Source organism: Cupressus sempervirens, chromosome 6, assembly GCF_028749045.1.
Source record: "Cupressus sempervirens isolate cs-2001-9-10 chromosome 6, ASM2874904v1, whole genome shotgun sequence".
In the NCBI taxonomy this organism is placed as follows: domain Eukaryota; kingdom Viridiplantae; phylum Streptophyta; class Pinopsida; order Cupressales; family Cupressaceae; genus Cupressus; species Cupressus sempervirens.
The window spans coordinates 359,937,863-359,957,102 of NC_143123.1; positions in this window are offsets into that span (position 1 = coordinate 359,937,863).

Below are 19,240 nucleotides of genomic sequence, written 5' to 3' on the forward strand. Positions count from 1 at the left end.
ATATAACCCAAGTTTCACATGAGCTAAGTGATTCAAAGAGGAAATATAGTTTAAGCCAAACATAGTAGGAAGAATCAAGCATGATCAAACATTAAAGGCTATATGTGTTGAGTTATGTAGTTAATGTATATGAGTTTGGAATGGAACAAAGTATTATGTAAAGCATTTTGTCAAATATTTAATGTATTTCTATGATCAAGGTGAAGATCAAGGAAGTGATTGTACTTGTAATCCTATATCATTAATCCTTATGTAGTGTAAAAATATAATAAAAAAATAGAAGATCTTAAGTGATAAAAAGGATGAATGAAAATCATTGATTATAATATGGAAGATTCTTAAGATGATTCTATAAGCAAGTGTTCAAAGTTGAATATGTGGTTGTGAGTTCAACGAATTATGTATGTAAAGATGAAGGGGAATCAGTCATTATTAAGTGTTGAAGTACTAAAGGTGAGAAAATAGTACAGTGAGGAGATATTACAAAGTAGTCAAATTGAGGTGATTAGATATTGGAGAGATAATATCTTTTATCAATAAATCAATGTAGACAAAATGATCATAGTACCATTACATTAAAACTAGTGTATTAGGTGAATCTCTTAATAGAGTGGTCCTAATAGACCTATTGTAAATCCTTTAAGAGAGTATTCACTTAGTTGTGAAGTTTAACTCCTTTCATAAAGGTAAACTTAATAGTCTTGTATGATTTTAGAAAAGTGGACCCCTCATAGAATAGGTTCTTGAAGGTTTTGTGGGAATCATCCCCACTACCATTTTACCTTCATGTTGGAGGGGTTCTCCATTACCAAATATTGTGTTAAGTAATGTCTGATTACATACAAGGTTAATTTTAATGAAGTGTATGGTTAATTATGTTTACTATGGTTAATGTGTGAAGTGGTAAAAGTCTTTAGGAGATTGTGATTCCCCGCCCTCCCCCTCATCATATCACTTTTGCATTAGGATTCCAAAAATTGGTATTAGAGCTTAGATCTCTAAGAAAGAAGTCTAACCACTTGAGAGTCAAAGTCTTTGAGATGGATACCTACAAACTAGGAAAAGTGATTAAAAATTAGAAGCCTAATTTGTAGATTGCATTAGAACAAGTAATGGTTGGAAAGAAGGAACTAAGGAAATCATTAAAGAGAAGTAAGGAGATGGAAATCCAACAAAATGATAGACAATACTAGGAAGAAAGAACTGAAGACATATGTGATGAAGGAAGATCTAGTGAATATGATGCAAAAATAGTGGATCTATTGGACAAGAACAATAATTTGAGTGAAGAAGTAAGAGAACTAAAGAGAGAATATGAAATGTGTTCAGTAAGACTATGTGAAATAATGGAAAAAAAGAGATAAGTTGAAGATGATAAGACAATGGTTGATGAAGATACAAGGAAAATGGCTACAAGACATGATGAAAGGGGTATCAAAATACAAAGCTTGACATACAATAAAACTGACATAATCAATTAATTATTAAGAACTAATCATGAAATTGGTAGGAGGGTGGAAGAGGTTGCAAACCAAAGATCATAAAATAGTCAATTGAAAAATAAATTGAGATATGAAAAATAAATCAATGAAATAATAAAGATATCTGAAGAGAGGATCCCCTAAAAATGAAGAGTGGAAAATGAAGAGAGGTAAATAAAGGTTGGTTACCTTGGATCCCATAAAAATTAAGAGTGGAAAATCCATTAAGATGGCCTAAAAACTAGGGAAAAGGTATCTGTTACTAATGAAAGGCTCAATCTCAAGGGGTAGAGGCATTGTAAGAAGTTTTGAAAAGAAATATAGTGATTGTGAGTGTGATTAATATTGCAGACTGAGAATTTTCTTCTTATGTGATGCTATATGGACTAAAGGAGTAAAACTTGAATTGAATTCATTTAATAGGATTAGTTTTAAGTCTTTTTCATTTTTTTTACTTTGAATGTAGAGTTAGTTTAGTTGGTTTAGTAAATTGTTTTGTACGTAGGCTGTTCATTGGAGTCGTGTTAAATAGTCTGTGAAGAAATGGCTCCCCCATGAAATCTAACCATAGGAAACACCTGAGGGTAGAAGGAAAAGTTAGGGGAGTCATCAATGTACATATGTATAGGAGTTGGAGTTGTGAAATTTTGGGAAGATATTTTTAAACTCAAGCCCTAGGCAAGCTAGGAAAGCTTGGTTAAAGGTTTGAAAAGTGTTGAAACCAATGTTTAGGTGTAGGGAATGAATGGGAGATACAAAAAAAGTACAATTCTAGGAAGGGAATAGTCATACCTTGACATATCCTTGAGATTGAGGTCTTACCAATCCATTTAGGTAAGTTTCCAAACAAGTTTTTGGTCTAGCCCTAGGAAATAGGCCTTTTAGTCCTATTTGACCTACATAATAGGAATCACCTGTATGGATAACTTAGGTTTTAAGTCCAAAAAATATTTTAAGGAATCCAAAAATGTGTTCGAATTTAAATTTTATTTTTCTATTTTTTGGAGACTTTTTGCAAGAAAGAGGAATCAGTGGATTACTATGGCTAATTTGAACTAGCCCTAATTAGGCTTCTTGAGTCAAAAACTTGAAATTGTTAAGAGGTCTAAAGATATTTCCAAATGGCCAAAAATTTGAAAAATTGAAGTGATCTCATGATATTTGATGATCCTATAAAGAAGGATGAAGTTAGAGAGCAAGTTGCACTTCGAACCCTCTAAGTGTGGGTGGAGAAGAGTACTAAAATTAGTGTGTTAGTCTTTTGAGGGTAAGAACAAAGGATCAAACTCTTGCATACTAGTTTGGATTGGTGTTAATTAATCATCTAAATCAATCAGGAACCTAGGTGTACTAGGTTCTAAGAAGAGATAACTAGTTCTCTTGAGGAGCAATGCAAGCAACCCTTGGAACATTCACACCTTATTGCTATTAGAGCCTATTTAGATTAGGCTTGTGGTTCATGTTTCAGCCAACATAATTAGTTGGAGATAATATGCTAAGTGGAATAGTAGAAGACACAACTGTGGTGACTAACATTGAGTTAGCCAAGAAGGTTGAAGAATAAGAAGAAGATAACAAATTGCTAAGGGAAAGAATAACTCAAATAGAGCAACCCTTGGGTGAAGTCTAAGACAAAGATGATAGGGTGAAAGAGAAAATTGAACTAAAGGAAGAAAGAGAAGCAAGGGAGAAGGAACTAGAGTTGGAATAAGAAGCACCAACCCTTAACCCTATTCTTCCTAAAGAACCATTGTCAAAGGCATCAAAAGCATTGAGTGGAAAAGCTCTAGAAGGATTACCACTATTTAGTTAAAAAATGGATCCATATTCAATTGTGGACTAGATTGACATCATTGAGAACCATTTTGAATGTGATAGTATCTTTGAAGCACAAAAAGTTGTGGTGGACACATCTATATTAAGAGGTTCATCTCTTACTTGGTGGAAGTTTGTTAAATCTTGTAGGACCAAAAAATGGGCTAAAAGCATAACATACTATAAGCAAATCACAAACTCAATAATCATATGTTAGCACCCACTAGTCCACCATGAAAGCCAAACTAAACAAAAGAAAGAAAACATAATCAAAAAATCCCTTTTCTGTTTGTAGCTCCCATGTCCTTCTTTCTTCTCCAAATGATTGTAGCTCCAAAGGTGCCTATAGTGCATACAAAATTTGAAGCAAAAGCCTATGATAGTGATAATGACATGAGAATACTTGAAGTGTGATTTTATGTGAGAGAGGGAATGCAAAATTCAAATTAGTAGAGACTCAAAAACTCAAAGATTAAAGGACTAAAGACTTAAGCATTCAGATCTCTAAGGACCAAAATGAGAGAAAGAGTGTTCATTTTATAATTTTCATGTAGGGTGAGAGCATTGGATTTTTCACCCACAGACATGCGATGTGGCAAGAGATTCCTATGACGCATATGACAGAATATGCCAATTGTAAGATTCTATGACACATGAGAGTCAAATTTGGCTAAATGTGGAAGAGAATCTATGACGTATCATAAGATTACTCAACCCACTTAAAGCCAAGAATCTATGACGAAAAAGCCAAATAGGGATATGCGTAAGAGGTAATAATAATTCCTATGACGCATATGATAGGATATGTCAAAAATAAGATTCTATGACACATGAGAGTCAAATTTGGAAGAGAATCTATGACGCATCATAAGATTACTCAACCCACATAAAGCCAAGAATCTATGACGAATAAGCCAAATAGGGACATGCATAAGAGATAAGAATATTTGATTATGACAAATCTCAGCCAAGTGTCAAAGGAGAATCCATGAGGTGTCACATCCAAGTTTCATGATGATGGAATATTTAATGGAATATTTGAATTTAAAATCCTCTTATTCCACAAAATATGAATTAGTATAAAATGGAATTAATGATGGAAAATGGAACTTAGGAAATTAAGAATTTCCATGGTTTGCAGATAATGAATCAATTAATTAATAAAATTAATTAATTGAGGATGATAATTGGGAAGAATAATTAGAAAGAATAGGATTAAATTATGGGTTATTTAATCCTATAGAGAAAATTAGTAGATGATTGGCCAAATTGATTAAATGAATGCGACCGTATCTTTTGATGAAAATGTGACGATGATGGATATCGAATAAGATGATGAAAAGGTAGACCAAAGCCATGGTCAAATTAATTGATAGATTGAAATTGATAACCTGCCAAGGACACATGACATGAATTAATTGATATGTAACATTTAACCGACAATGTAAATGCTATAGGATTGAAATTGATTGATAAGGTTCGATCATAATAACATTGATGGACACTGTCAATATTATTAAAATGGTTGATGATGCCATGACCTGACATTGAAAGCCTCAACAATGTCAAAGATTGAATGACATGAATGATATTTTGATCTAGTACTGAGAGCCATGACAATACTAAGGTCAGATTGATAAGATTGATAAGTTGGTAGGTTTCCAAGACACTAAAAGCCACAATAATGCCTAGGAGCAGATAAATCATGATTGATTTGGGATGTTTGATATGTTTTGAGTTTATTAGGACTGATTTTGAGTGATTCCAAGTTGATTTGGGGTGATTTCGAGTTGATTTTATATGATTCCGAGTTTATTTGATATGATTCTGAGTTGATATGAAATTGATGTGAAAGGGGATACAAATGACAAAATATGGTCAATCTAGCAAAAAGATCAAAGTTAGTAGAATAAGAAAATGGGACAAATTAGTATGAAAAAGTGATGAAGTCATAGATGCAAACCATTTTTGAGCATCTACATTTTGCCCCTCTTTGATACAATGTGATTTAGAGTGTTGTATCAAAGAATAACTGATGAGAAAGCTACAACATGCCCCAGTAGGGATGATATATATGGGTGCCCCCTTGAGAAATTGACTAATATAAGTATATGATAAGTCAATTTATTTACAACAAGAATACAAACCCATAGCAACTGATAGAATGAAAATCAGAGCTAAAATGTGAAAGTTATGAGGCCTAGAGTGTAGACCTAAAACTGTGCGTGCATGCCCAAAATGATGGAAAGATGTCATAACATGAGGTAAATCATCAAAAATGGTCATATTTGGTCAAATATTATGAGACAAATGTTAGAATGAGGTTGAACTAGGTGGAAAGCCATAGAAAGGTGATTGACAGCGTAGGATGATGCAAGAATGCATGAATGCAAGATGAAGATGATTTGGTGAATTAGAAGACATGATCATAGTGATGGAGAATGAGATGAAGAAGAAAGATGAGATGAGGAGATGTTAGTATCATGGAAAGAATTTTTCTTCTAGAAAGTGCACTATATGTCAAATGGAGCTTTATTTTGATATGGCAAAGGGAATGCAACGCATCATGGCATAAAGGGCCAGAGCGCAAATGCAAGCCTTTTGCGTAAACAAGCACGATGCAAAAAAAGAATGACCTTATCCTTCCTGAGGCATATGTACATGCCCCAAACTCTCAAAGGTACATTGTAATAGACAAAAATGGAAAAAGATGACCATGAACCATCTCAGCTAGTCTCATAGATTAGTTTTATATCATCGAGTGGCATAGGAACATGATCAAAGAAAAACAAAGCCAAAAATAAATCACTCACTAAATAGCATGAGCCAACAGCTATCCTTGTCCATTATTACTTTCTTTTTAGTGTGTTAGGTGTTTAGATGGTGTTTGACAGGTTGATAATGTGATAGCACTTGTTTGTGGATTCAGTTGATAAGTTCATAGTGACATGTTCGATTGATTGTTGGTTCCTATTGCTCAGATATTGTGATTGGCATTGAAGTGTAGTGGTTTGATTTTTAGTCTGCAAAGTGCAAGTGTTTATGCAAAAGGGATGGTTATCAACAGTGAACATGTACAAGGTTTATTGAAAATTTTTGATGGGTTTTTATGATTTTTAGGGTTTTGTGGATATTTGATTTTTTTGTGTGACTAGTTTCTTTACGTCATTTTACAATTTTTAGGGTTTATTTCAGGACATTTTATGATTTTTAGTATTTTTTCAGGATCATATGTGAATGTTTAGGATTTTTTCAGGACATTATGCAATTTTTAATGATTTTTTCAGGACATTATGTGATTTTTAGTGATTTTCTCAAGACATTTTATGATTTTTAGGGATTTTTTCAAGATTGCATAAGCATATACCAGTGTTAGCTCCAATCTGTTATGCAATAGGTCCAATGGATAAAAAGAACTTAGGGGTATGCCCCTAGTTCAAATTAAAACTTATGCACCATGTAGGTAATATGCCCCCAGACAAGACGCAAATTATGTACAAAGGCCAATGAAAGAGTGTGTGTGTAGACTGGTGATGCTTAAGCAAGGTAACAAAGGACATTAACTAGTTCATGAGCCATGATAAGGGACCAAGGATGTCTTACAATATGAAGGATATGATCAAGGAATTATGGAGGGGGAAAAGACCAAATGGAATCCTAATAGATGGAGGAGCAATAACTGATTATACATGGCGCCTGTTTGCCAGGTTTTCACCATGGTACTTGCCCAAAGTGCCTATTTGCCAGGTTTTCACTTTTGGACGGAATTTTTCTCTTGACTCAAATTTTCATGCCAAGATGCCTGTTTACCAGGTTTTCATCAAGGCATCCATTTTTTCATGACTTTTTTCACTTTTTTTCTTTGCTTTTTTCATGACTTTTTGCTATTTTTTTGATATTTTTTAAGGACTTTTAGATGAAATCAAGAATGTCACTGACAAATGCTGAGAAGATATATGTTGTTGGTTTTGCTAGTTGATGAGCTCTGGATCCATGACTAACCATAATTATGGAGGATTTTTTCTGAGTCTGTAGCTAAAATCAAACCACTAGAAAGGCCTCAAGAGATACCATCGTGTACCATATGTAAGACAATGTCTATCTCTTGCGAATAAAGGCATCTAAGGATAATTGGGTCAATAGAAATGTCATGTGGGATGTCACTGATGATGAAATATGCAAAGGCTTGTTGGATAAAGGACTAGTTTTGGTTATTGGACAAATTAGGTACCTGGATTTGGGGATAAACAAAGGGATATAAGGGAGGGTTGGGAGGTTTGAGACCAATGACCTTCTGCATGAACACTAATTGAGAGAGCTCCAAAAGAATTTGTGGCATGTTGAACACTGGAACACTAATACTCATGGCATCATATTTTTCATTTTGTATCAATGGGAGCTTCTTAGCTTTTGATTTTTTATGGTCTAATGGTGCCTTTCGTTTTTCACCAAGAGACCTATGCTTGTTATTTCTTTCTCTTTTTGCTTTGTAACTAGAAGGTGGAGTAGGCTCCCCAAAGTATGCCAATGTGTTCTCTTTAGAAAAAATTTCTTCTTTATGATCTTCAGTCATAATTCCTTCAAATTCTATTATAAGAGTTTCATCATTGTCAAAAAATTGGTGGTCCACGTTGGTCCCTATCCAAAGGTTCAAGATAACTTGAGGAGATGACATCATCAGTGTTGAATGGGCTATGGTTGAAGGTAGATATATGAGTAACTAATTCAACTGGGTCATTGGGGTTATGCTCAGAGGCTAGGGGATTGTTGGTTTCAAGTGGGATATCCTCAGATGCCTTTTCATCATTTGAAACATCCATAGTCTTACATGTAGGTACCATGGTACTAGGAGGACCTATTTGTAATGGTTTAAATCCAAGCCCCAAACTAGGAGGTTGTCCTTCTGTAGTGATAGGTTCAATGATTCCTTGTTTTTGAGATCCAAGACCACTATAGCCATCATAGCCTTCTTTCTGCATGATGGTAAACCCAAGTCCATACTTGCTAGGAGATATCAAAGTGGGTTCTCATTCTTCTTTTGCTTTCTCAATACATATGGATGTATTCTCATTGATAGAAGTATCATTCTTTGTACTGATGGGAGAAAGTGGTGACTCCCTAATATGAGAGACTTGAGACATAAAGTACTCTCCACACCCATTTTCTTCAATCTTCATCTTTTCCTTGGCTTTACTAAGTAGTATATCAGCATCCACATACTTAGAGGAATTTGTGGGTTGTGCTTCATTGTTTGTTGGGATTTGGAATGCAGTAGCATCTCTTAGATTAGCACAAAATTGAAAAGGATCTGGATCACCGGGGATGGTAACCTCTATGTTGTGATAGGAAAACTTCAAACATTCATGATATGTAGAAGGGACTGCTTTCATAGCATGAAGCCAAGGGCGTCCTAGTATCATGTTGCAATTCATTTCAATGTCTAGGACATGGAACAATGTGTCTTCAGTAGTTGGACCAACTCTGATAGGTAATGTGATGATGCCCCTAGAGAAGTGTTCACCATCATCATAAGCTTTTATTGTGATTCTTTGAGATGGATCCACATCATCTTTAGAATAACCCAAATTGTTGACAACCTTAAGAGTACAGATGTTCAGTCATGCTCCTCCATCTATTAAGACACGTCTGACTTTGGCATTATGGATGAAGACTTCGAGATAAAGGGGATCATTATGGTTAGGTTTGTCCTTAGGAATATCTTAGGGTGAAAAAGTGATATGTTGTGATGCAGATAGGTTCCCAACCATGGCTTGGAACTGGGAAACGTCAATGTTATCTAGGACAACTGACTCTTTATGGGCTTGATCCAAGATCTTCTAATGTTGGGGAGATGCACGTAGTAGGTCCAAAATGGATATTTGTGTAGGGGTTTTTTTGAATTGTTCAACAAGACTATAATCAGATGAAGTAGGAGCAGTAGGTCTACTTGGGGGTATAGGTCTAGTAGAAGCATTAGGTCTAGATGGGGCTGCAGGTAGGGTGATCTTGCTATGGCATGTAGTGACAACACAACAAGGGTCTTCAGCCTTCAATGTGAATGTGGATATGCGGAAGTCATACTCATTAAAGCAATTGATGGTGTAGTCATAGCTGGTGCGTGTGTAATTCACATTACCTTGTGAGATTGAGTTTGAACTTGAGGGTTTCTCTTTGTCATGATTACCCAAAGGATCTTTGAAAATAGTATGATCAAAGTTGGATGCTAATAGTGATGGATCAACTGTGATGACACCATCATCAATAAGGTCTTGTATTGCATGTTTCAGTTGGAAGCATGATGAAGTTTTGTGTCCTTTGGTGCGATGGTAATCATAATACTTTTTGTCATCCCACCAATCAGCTTTAGTCAATGGTTCATCTTTGATTGGGGGTAATTGTAGGAAGTTATTACTCAGCAACTATTGTAATGCAGTCTCAAGTGGTATTCCCAATAATGTGAATTTCCTGTCTTTGGTTCTAAGATGTCTTTTGTCTTGTGTGGAAGTCTCAATTTTTTGTTGTGGAGCTGATGTTTGATTAGAGGTTTGTGAATTTGTAGGGTTTACACCTTTCAAAGTGAGGTTGTGATGTGCTAATTGTGTGAGCATCCATAATACCATCATTAGTCACATTCTTGTTTTTGGAGAAAAATTTTGCCTTGTCATTAGATGAGTTGGTGTTGTGTTTTCTTTGTTTATCTTGAGCACTCACTTACAGATAAGAGCATCTTCAATACTAGCCCCTTTTTTCATTAGTTTAGAAATGATACTTGGAATCTTGATTTTGAGTTCATACATTAAGTCTGGGACTAAGTTTTCAATGCACAAGTTTACTTGTTGTTCTTCAGGAATGTCTAGTGAGCATTGACTAACTAAGCTTCTCCAACACAGTAAGAATGTAATGAATGATTCTCCTATCTTTTGTTTAGTTGAGCACAAATCAGAAAGTGTCACCTCATTTTTAATGTTAAAGGCAAAGTGGGAGATAAACTTGTCTGCTAGCTCTGACCAAGATTTGATATTACCAGGAAGTTTGGAGTACCATTCAAGTGCAGGCCCACCTAGAGAATGAGGGAACAATCTCATAAGGTAAGTGGGCTCATTACTAAGTTCGGTACATGAAGTATAAAATTCTCAAATGTGATCAATAGGGTTTCATTTTCCTTGGTATTTTTCAAACCTTGGAGCTTCAAAGTGTTTTGGGAATGGAGGCATATATAGAATTTTATCAAATGGGTTAGGATGTAGGTCCCTTTCTGTATATAGAATCTATTTCTTTTGGACTCCCAATGCCTCAACTTGTTTGGAAAGTTCTTTGAACTGTTGTAATAGTTCTTCATTGGGATTTTGCATGATGCTCTTTCCTTCAAGTCTTTTGTGTCTATGAGTAGACCGTTTTCTGTGGTGAGAACTATGTCTACTTGGTTCTGACATTTCTGTGTCTGACGAGTCTAATGAAGTGTCACTGGGTGGTGGAGGTAAGTTGGTACCTCGAAGACAAAAAGGTCCCTGTTGTTGGGTAACTTGTTGTGGTATTTGATGTGGTACTTGTTGTGGGATTGACTGTGATTGTTTTTCCATGTGTTGTTGTTGTGTTGTGTGTTGTGGTTATTGTTGGGATACCTCTCTTGGTTGTATGTGAGACCATGTGCATGCTCATTGTTCTAGAGGTATTTGTTGAGGTTGTTGTGGCACATGTTGTTGTTGTAACAAATGTTGCTGGTATGCAATTTTTTGCTCAAGGCATTTTTGGTATTCTAACTATTGCTTGAGTTGCTCTTGTTGTTTATCAAAAATCATTTGTTGTTGTTGGAATTGCTTCTGAAATTGTTGTTGATAAATTGTGTGTAAGTCAAGTGGGTCCATATGGGATTGCATGTTACGAATGTTGGATATTTGCCCCACTTGAGGTTGTTGTCATTGTGGTTGATGTTGTTGTTGATATGTGGGATGTGTGTCAAGTGGATGTAGACTTGGTTATCCCTTGGAAGTGTTGGGTCCTTGTACCATTGTAGGTTGTTGTTGTCATGGGGATTGACTAAGTCATTGAGAATTGAATGTCATGTTTGTATTGTTGTTTTGGTACCTTTGTGTTTTAGATGTTCCTGCTTGCGAAATCATATTGACTTGACTATGAGATGCATTTCTATTGGGAACTGGTGTAATGTCAATAAGACTTTTCCCTTGTGTTTCCATAGGGATGGTTGCGCTTGATGTTTCACATGTTGTACTTGTGAGAGGTTCTATAGTGTTTGATGTTGTAGCACTGGGTAAAGTTAGGAGCAAAGGTGTATCTTGTTGATTTTCCTCCAAAGAAGGTATGTCTGGCATCCCTAGAGCATGGGTCCCTTTAGGTGCATCTTTTTGTTGCATCATGTGACTAAAATCAAGTCTTAATGTCCTTTTGGGGTGTTTAGGGATTGGTGGTATTTCATCAAACAAGGGGTTAACATTGATGTGTTCAAATGTACTTTGGAGGATTTCAATTGTTGGTTCTTGATGGGACCTCATAGGTGCCATTATTGTGTTTGAAAACTCCAAAGGTTGTTTTCCCTCATCTAAGTCCAAATTTATCATGGGTTGGATGTTTTCAATTGTTGTGTTGGTTTGACTTTTGGACCTAGGACCTTCCAAGTTTGGATTAAATTTGACAATTTCTTGAGTTGCCAAACATTTGAAGTTCATGCGAAAACTTTTGTCTTGACATGCCCTAGCCATTTCTTCATCAGTGATGCCATAATTAGTGTTAGAGTCATCACTTAGGTTTACAATACCTTGTTTTATGTTTGATGTGTTAGGTTGGCTGAATTCAAAGGAATGTGATTGTTTATCTTCAGGTGAGGTTGGTACACTTCCTTCTCCTAGTGGCATTGGCACGAATATAGGTTCAAATTCAAGACTCCATTGAACCATCCCATGTGTGGGGAAAGTGTTTGGAGGAAATCTCATGGTAGGTGTATTGTTCAATGTTTGTTGTGCCATAGCTTGAGGATCTTGTGGATACATGTTCAAGGGGTCTGCTAGTAATGGTTGTGATGCTTCGATTTGGTCTTCGTCAAAGGTTTGTTGGATTTTCTTGCTCTTTCTTTGTCTTGGATGAGGTTTTGGTTGTGCTTGTGCCTCAAAAAATAAAGGTTGATAGAGTTCCTCGGGTCTCTGAGCTGCCTATCTCCTAGTAAGTGCTGGCATGATACCTAAGAGTGCAAAGAGTGGTGGGTATGCAAGATATGAGTGTTTTTTTGGGATTATTTAGGTGTTTAGGAATGTTATGCAATGTGAAAAAATGCTAAATGAATTATGGTTTTGATGTGCAAAGTGAAAATGTCCTAGGGATATTATGCAAATGCAAAATGCAAGGTGATGTTTTGAAGTTTGACTAGAGGGGATGAAAATGACTCTAAGGTATGCAAAATGACAATTAGGGTTATGTTTTAGACTTGCCAAGGATGCTAAAGGTTGATGTATGCAAGGTATATCATGAAAAGGATGATTTTCTAGGGTTCATAATGATGTTTGGGACATGCAAAATGAGGGTAAATGCTCAAGAAGGTAATTTGGTTGATGGACAATTTGATAGGGTTTGGTAGAGAAAATGATACTAAGGAATTTGATCAATGCAATATGATTGGGATATACCACTAGGGTAAGTCAAAATGATGTTTGGCAATGCTAGGGATATTATTATGCTATGACAAGGGTATATGGAAAGTTTTCAACTTAGATAAAACCTTTTGAAAGTATTTTGCCTAAGAGTTTAACCTTGTGATAAAGGACTTTGGATCTTGACCAAAAACTGATAAAAGATGAAAAGACCAAATTGATAAAAGATGAAAAGGTCAAATATATCAAGCCATAGATAGATTTTGACCCAAGAAAATGATAACAAAAGATAAAAAGACTAGTCAAGATCCATTATCCATCAACACTAGGAGATACTCTAAGACTCATACTTTGTTTAGATTTTTGACTAAATTCAAAGGTTTTGGGGGTTCAAAATGATATTTTGAGGACTCAAAATGATGGTTATGCTGAGAGGATGTGTGATATAGACAATTCCTATGATGCAAAAGGGGATTTTGGGTGCCAGATTCAGTTTTGGGTCAAGTGCAAAACATGGAGGTCTAGAGGCTCCTAGATGTAGTTTTGGGGTCCTAAAGTGCAGTTCGGAGGCCAAAAATGGTCATGAAGGTACCCAAGTGTGCCTTAATAGTGCCAAGTGTGATAGGTATGCAAGGATGCAAGGTGGTGAATGAAAAGTGCTCATTTTGAGATGGGAATGCAAAAAAATAAGGAAAGTGAACTGAACCTAAATGGATGCAATATGAAAGGTAATAGATACTAAATGAGGACTAAAAGGTGCAATATGAAGTCTATATGATGTAAGAATGAAGCCTATACTAGGGTGAATGCAAGTGAAATCTATGCAAGTGTGAGATCTACGTTTTGCCAAGCACATTTAAGAGCACAAGTAGCCATGTTTTCCAAGGTTCGAGTGTGTTGAATCAATGTTTGCAAAGTTTGATAAAGGTTGAAATGTTTTGGTAATGTGTGAGTTTTTAACAAGTTCAAATGATATCCAAGGTGTAAATTTAAAAGTTTGGCTTTTATCTCTATTATGTTTTACACACACACAAGACACATTAAGACAAGAATAGCTATTATAAAAGTTAACAAACACACCACAACCTAGGCTTTTAGGACTGTATCCACTGAATTCCTACTTGAACAAAAGTTTAGCCATGCTTATCCAGAGTGGAAAACCTAGGATCTTGGCACCACAGGCTCCCCCTTACAGCAGACTCACTTCTCAGGGCTACCAAGATCTGCTTCCCAAGGGGTATGACTTCCCAAGGGACTGTTGTCTCTACTCAGGACCACGAGAATGTAGGATGTCTTCACGGGCATGGGTGACCCCTTGAGCTAGTGGATAGAAAGGATTTTGTCCATTAAAACATGGTTTTTAGTAAGGGAATTCCATTTGGCAAGTGAATGATAAACTTTTGCAGAAGGTCTCCCAGCCCCAAGAATCGGGGTTTGATGCACCACAAGGGTACTGGAGGAGAGCTATCACGCAGCAATACCACTGACATAGCTTTCACTGTAATTGAGTTTTATATAGCAGCTGGAATGTTGACCTCGATTTGGCCCATCACCAATCTGAGGTCGTCCCCTAGCATACCCAATATCAAGTATCTTGGTCCAAGGCATGCCTCCTATAGAAGTTACATGGATTTCTCTTACACCCAAGATCCATGAATGGCGAGGGGAGAGAATAAATCCAATGCAGCTCCTAGGGATCTAACACCGTAGACACACCAGGCAAAAAAGAAAAATGTTCTTTTTAAGCACCAAACAAAATGTTATCTAACCTAGGAAATCCACACACATAGTTTTGAAAGACACACAAAGTCTTCAACAACATCCTACAAACAAAGCATTAGTAGTTTATGATCATGTCTTCATCCCACAATCACCACATGCTGCAAATAGATCATCAATAACACAAAATCACCTAATCTATGTCCTAGAGAGTGATAGGAGCTTGAAATGTAGATTTTGATTGGTGCATGTGCTTACTATGAACCTAGGTGTGCTCCGATAGTACAAATCTAGGTGTGAAAAGGAAGAGTAGATAGTCATTATACCCTTCCAAGTGAGCTCCTTCCTTGCACCTACAAGCACAAAACAAGAAAACCCAAGTTAGATATGCATGTTCACGTTGGGTTCACCAAATGTAGGACCAGAAAATGGGCTAAAAGAATAACATACTATCAGCAAATCACAAACTCAATAATCATACGTTAGCACCCACTAGTCTACCATGAAAGCCAAACTAAACAAAAAAAAGAAAACATAATCAAAAACTCCCTTTTCCGTTTATAGCTCCCATGTCCTTCTTTCTTCTCCAAATGATTGTAGCTCCAAATTTGCCTATAGTGCACACAAAATTTGAAGCAAAAGCCTATGATAGTGATAATTCCATGAGAATACTTGAAGTGTGATTTTCTATGAGAGAGAGAATGCAAACTGCAAATTAGTAGAGACTCAAAAACTTTAAGATTCAAGGACTCAAGACTTAAGCATTCGGATCTCTAAGGACCAAAATGAGAGAAAGAGTGTTCATTTTATAATTTTCACATAGGGTGAGAGCATTGGATTTGTCACCCATAGACATGTGATGCGGCAAGAGATTCTTATGATGCATATGACAGAATATGCCAATTGTAAGATTCTATGACACACGAGAGTCAAATTTGGAAGAGAATCTATGATGCGTCATAAGATTCCTCAACCCACTTAAAGCCAAGAATCTATGATGAATAAGCCAAATAGGGACATGTGTAAGAGATAAGAATATTTGATTATGACAAATCTCAGCCAAGTGTCAAAGGAGAATCCATGAGGTGTCACATCCAAGTGTCATGATGATGGAATATTTTATAGAATATTTGAATTAAAAATCCTCTTATTCCACAAAATAAGAATTAGCAGAAAATGGAATTAATGATGGAAAATGGAACTTAGGAAATTAAGAATTTCTATGGTTTGCAGATAATGAATCAATTAATTAATTGAGAATGATAATTGGGAAGAATAATTAGAAATAATAGGATTAAATTATGGGTTATTTAATCCTATAGAGAAAATTAGTAGATGATTGGCCAAATTGATTAAATGAATGCGACTGTATCTTTTGATGAAAATGTGATGATGATGGATATCGAATAAGATGATGAAAAGGTAGACCAAAGCCATGGTCAAAGTAATTGATAGATCAAAATTGATAACATGCCAAGGACACATGACATTAATTAATTGATATGTAACATTTAACCGACATTGTAAATGCTACAGGATTGAAATTGATTGATAAGGTATGATCATAATAACACTGATGGACACTGTCAATATTATTAAAATGGTTGATGATGCCATGATATGACATTGAAAGCCTCAAAAATGTCAAAGATTGAATGACATGAATGATATTTTGACCTAGTACTGAGAGCCATGACAATACTAAGGTCAGATTGATAAGATTGATAAGTTGATAGGTTTCCAAGATACTGAAAGCCACAATAATGCCTAGGAGCATATAAATCATGATTGATTTGGGATGTTTGATATGTTTTGAGTTGATTAGGACTGATTTTGAGTGATTCCAAGTTGATTTGGGGTGATTTCGAGTTGATTTGATATGATTCTGAGTTGATATGAAATTGATGTGAAAGGGGATACAAATGACAAAATATGGTCAATTTGGCCAAAAGATCAAAGTTAGTAGAATAAGAAAATGGGAAAAATTAGTATGAAGAAGTGATGAAGTCATAGATGTGAACCATTTTTGAGCATCTACAAAACTAAGAGAGAAAAGGATGGAAAAGGTCCTATTATTATATGGAAAGGTATGGTAAACAAAGTGAAGCAAACTATCTTTTTCATGACTATGAAATTCAGCTTCATAGGGGAAGACAAAATCTTAGACAAAAATATTTAGATGTCCAAATATAAATCAAGGAATTTCAAAAATTATGTTTGAGGTCTAAGGTAGTTGAAGAGGAAAGCATTAAGATTGCAAGGTACTTGAATGGCCTTGAATGGTCCATTCAAGATGAGATGACCCTAGTGAACTTCAAAACCATTAGGCTATGCTATCAAATGGCCTTAAATATAGAAGAGAAAACTAAGAGGGAGCAAGAAAGCTCTAAAGGTAAGGCTAAGAGAAATGACAATAGAGGTCAAAGAGGTGGTTATGGTAGAAAAGTTTCAGATTCAAGGACTCAAGGTGAGGTAAAATTCATGAACAACAAGAAGGAAGCTCAAGTAGAGGTGATAGAGGAATAAACTTTAATTATAGAGGAAGAAGTGGTGGAAAATGAGGAAGAGGAAACTACTTTGCTATTATGAAGTGTTACCATTGTAATCAAATGGGGCACCCAACTTATAGATGTCCAAAGAAAAGTGGTTCATCTCAAGGAGGTGAAAAGAGGACAAATCTAGTTCAAGATGAGTCAAATACAAGAGACAAGCATGGTGAAGTACCACTAAATTTAGAAGAAGGGGAGAACCTCATGATGAGGAAAACTTTGATCAAAGAGCTAGTAAAGGAGGAACTAAGCCAAAGAAAATCTTTATTTAGGATAAAGTGAAAAATGATGGGAAAAGTGTGTAGTCATTATTGACTTAGGGTCTACTAACAATAGTGTGTAAGAGGAAATAGTCAACAAGCTAAAATTGATAAGGATACCCCACACCAATCCTTATAAGATCACATGGCTTAACAAAGGCCAAAATTTGTTAGTAAATGAACAAGCATGGGTGGATTTCTCAATTGGAAGGTATAAGGATAAAGTTTTATGTGATGTGTTACCTATGGATGCATGTCATTTTCTCCTAGGTAGACCATGGAAATTTTATTGCCAAGATATCCATGATGGAGGAAAGAAATCCTATACCATTAAGAAGTACAATATGAATTTTAAAATATAATCATTGATGGAAGATGCTAAAGCAAAAGAAACTATTCCAAATGTTCTCATGGTGAGTGAAAAGTAGTTCCTACAAACCATGGAAGAAAGTGAAGGTGTAGGTTTTGCATTAGTGTGCAGACCAAAGGAGGGAAATGAAGATAAGGAGACTAAGAGGGCATAATCACCTTTAAATGATGCTACAAGCTTACCAAGGTATTGTAAGTGATGGAAAACCATCAATCTTACCTCCTAAAAGAGATATAATCCATAGGATAGACTTTATTCTAGGAGCTACCCTACCTAACAAAGTAGCCTACAAGATAACCCCTCAACAAAATGAGGAAATAGAAAGACAAATACAAGAACTCCTAAACTAAGGCCTAATTAGGAAAATTGTTAGTCCATGTGTCATACCTACTATACTTTCACCAAAGAAAGGAGGAACTTGAAGGATTTGTATGGATTAAAGAGCCACTAAATAGAATAACCATTAGGTATAGGTTCCCTATTCCTTGGATTGAAGACCTAATGGACTGTCTAAGTGAAGCCAAGTACTATAGCAAGATAGACTTGAAGAGAGGTTATCGCCAAATAAGGATACATTAGGGAGATGATTGGAAAACAACCTTCAAGACCAATCAAGGGTTGTATGAATGGCTTGTCATGCCATTTGGATTGTCTAATGCCCCCTCCATATTCATGAGACTCATGAATGAAGTTCTCAAGGACTAGATTGGAAAGTTTGTAGTAGCGTATCTAGATGATAACTAATTTATAGCAAGACAAGGAGTGGGCACTTAGAACAACTTGACATGAATGATCATGGTAAAAGGAGCTTTGAGTTACTCAAGGAAAATATATCTACTCAACCTATTTAAGTGTTACCAAGATTTAAATTTCTTTTCACTATTGAGTGTGATGCTAGCAATGGAACAATTAGGGCTATTTTAAGACAAGAGGCAAAACTAGTAGCCTTTCATTCTGAAAAGTTGAGTGAAGCCAAGAGAAAATACTCATCCTATGACCTAGAAATGTATGTACTGGTCCAAGCTCTAAGAAAGTGGAGGCATTATTTTCTTCCCAAGGAATTCATATTGTATTCAGACAATTAAGCACTAAGTTTCATTAATTCACAAGAGAATTTAAGTCACAAGCACATGAAGTGACTTTAATACCTACAAGAATATACATTCAATATCAAGCACAAGAACAATGTTCTAAACAAGGTGGCATATGCATTGTCTAGAAGGGAACTCACACTCCAAGAAATTTAGTTGAAAAGCATGAGGATAGATAATTTCAAGGATATGTATGTAGATGATGAGGACTTTGCTGACATATATAAGGTATGTACTGAATACAAAAATCATTTTCATAGTAGGTATGTTGAATATACTTTACAAAATGATGTTTTTTTCAAAGGGAATTAGTTGTGTGTTCCTAGAAGCTCTATTAGAAAGAATTTGATACAAGA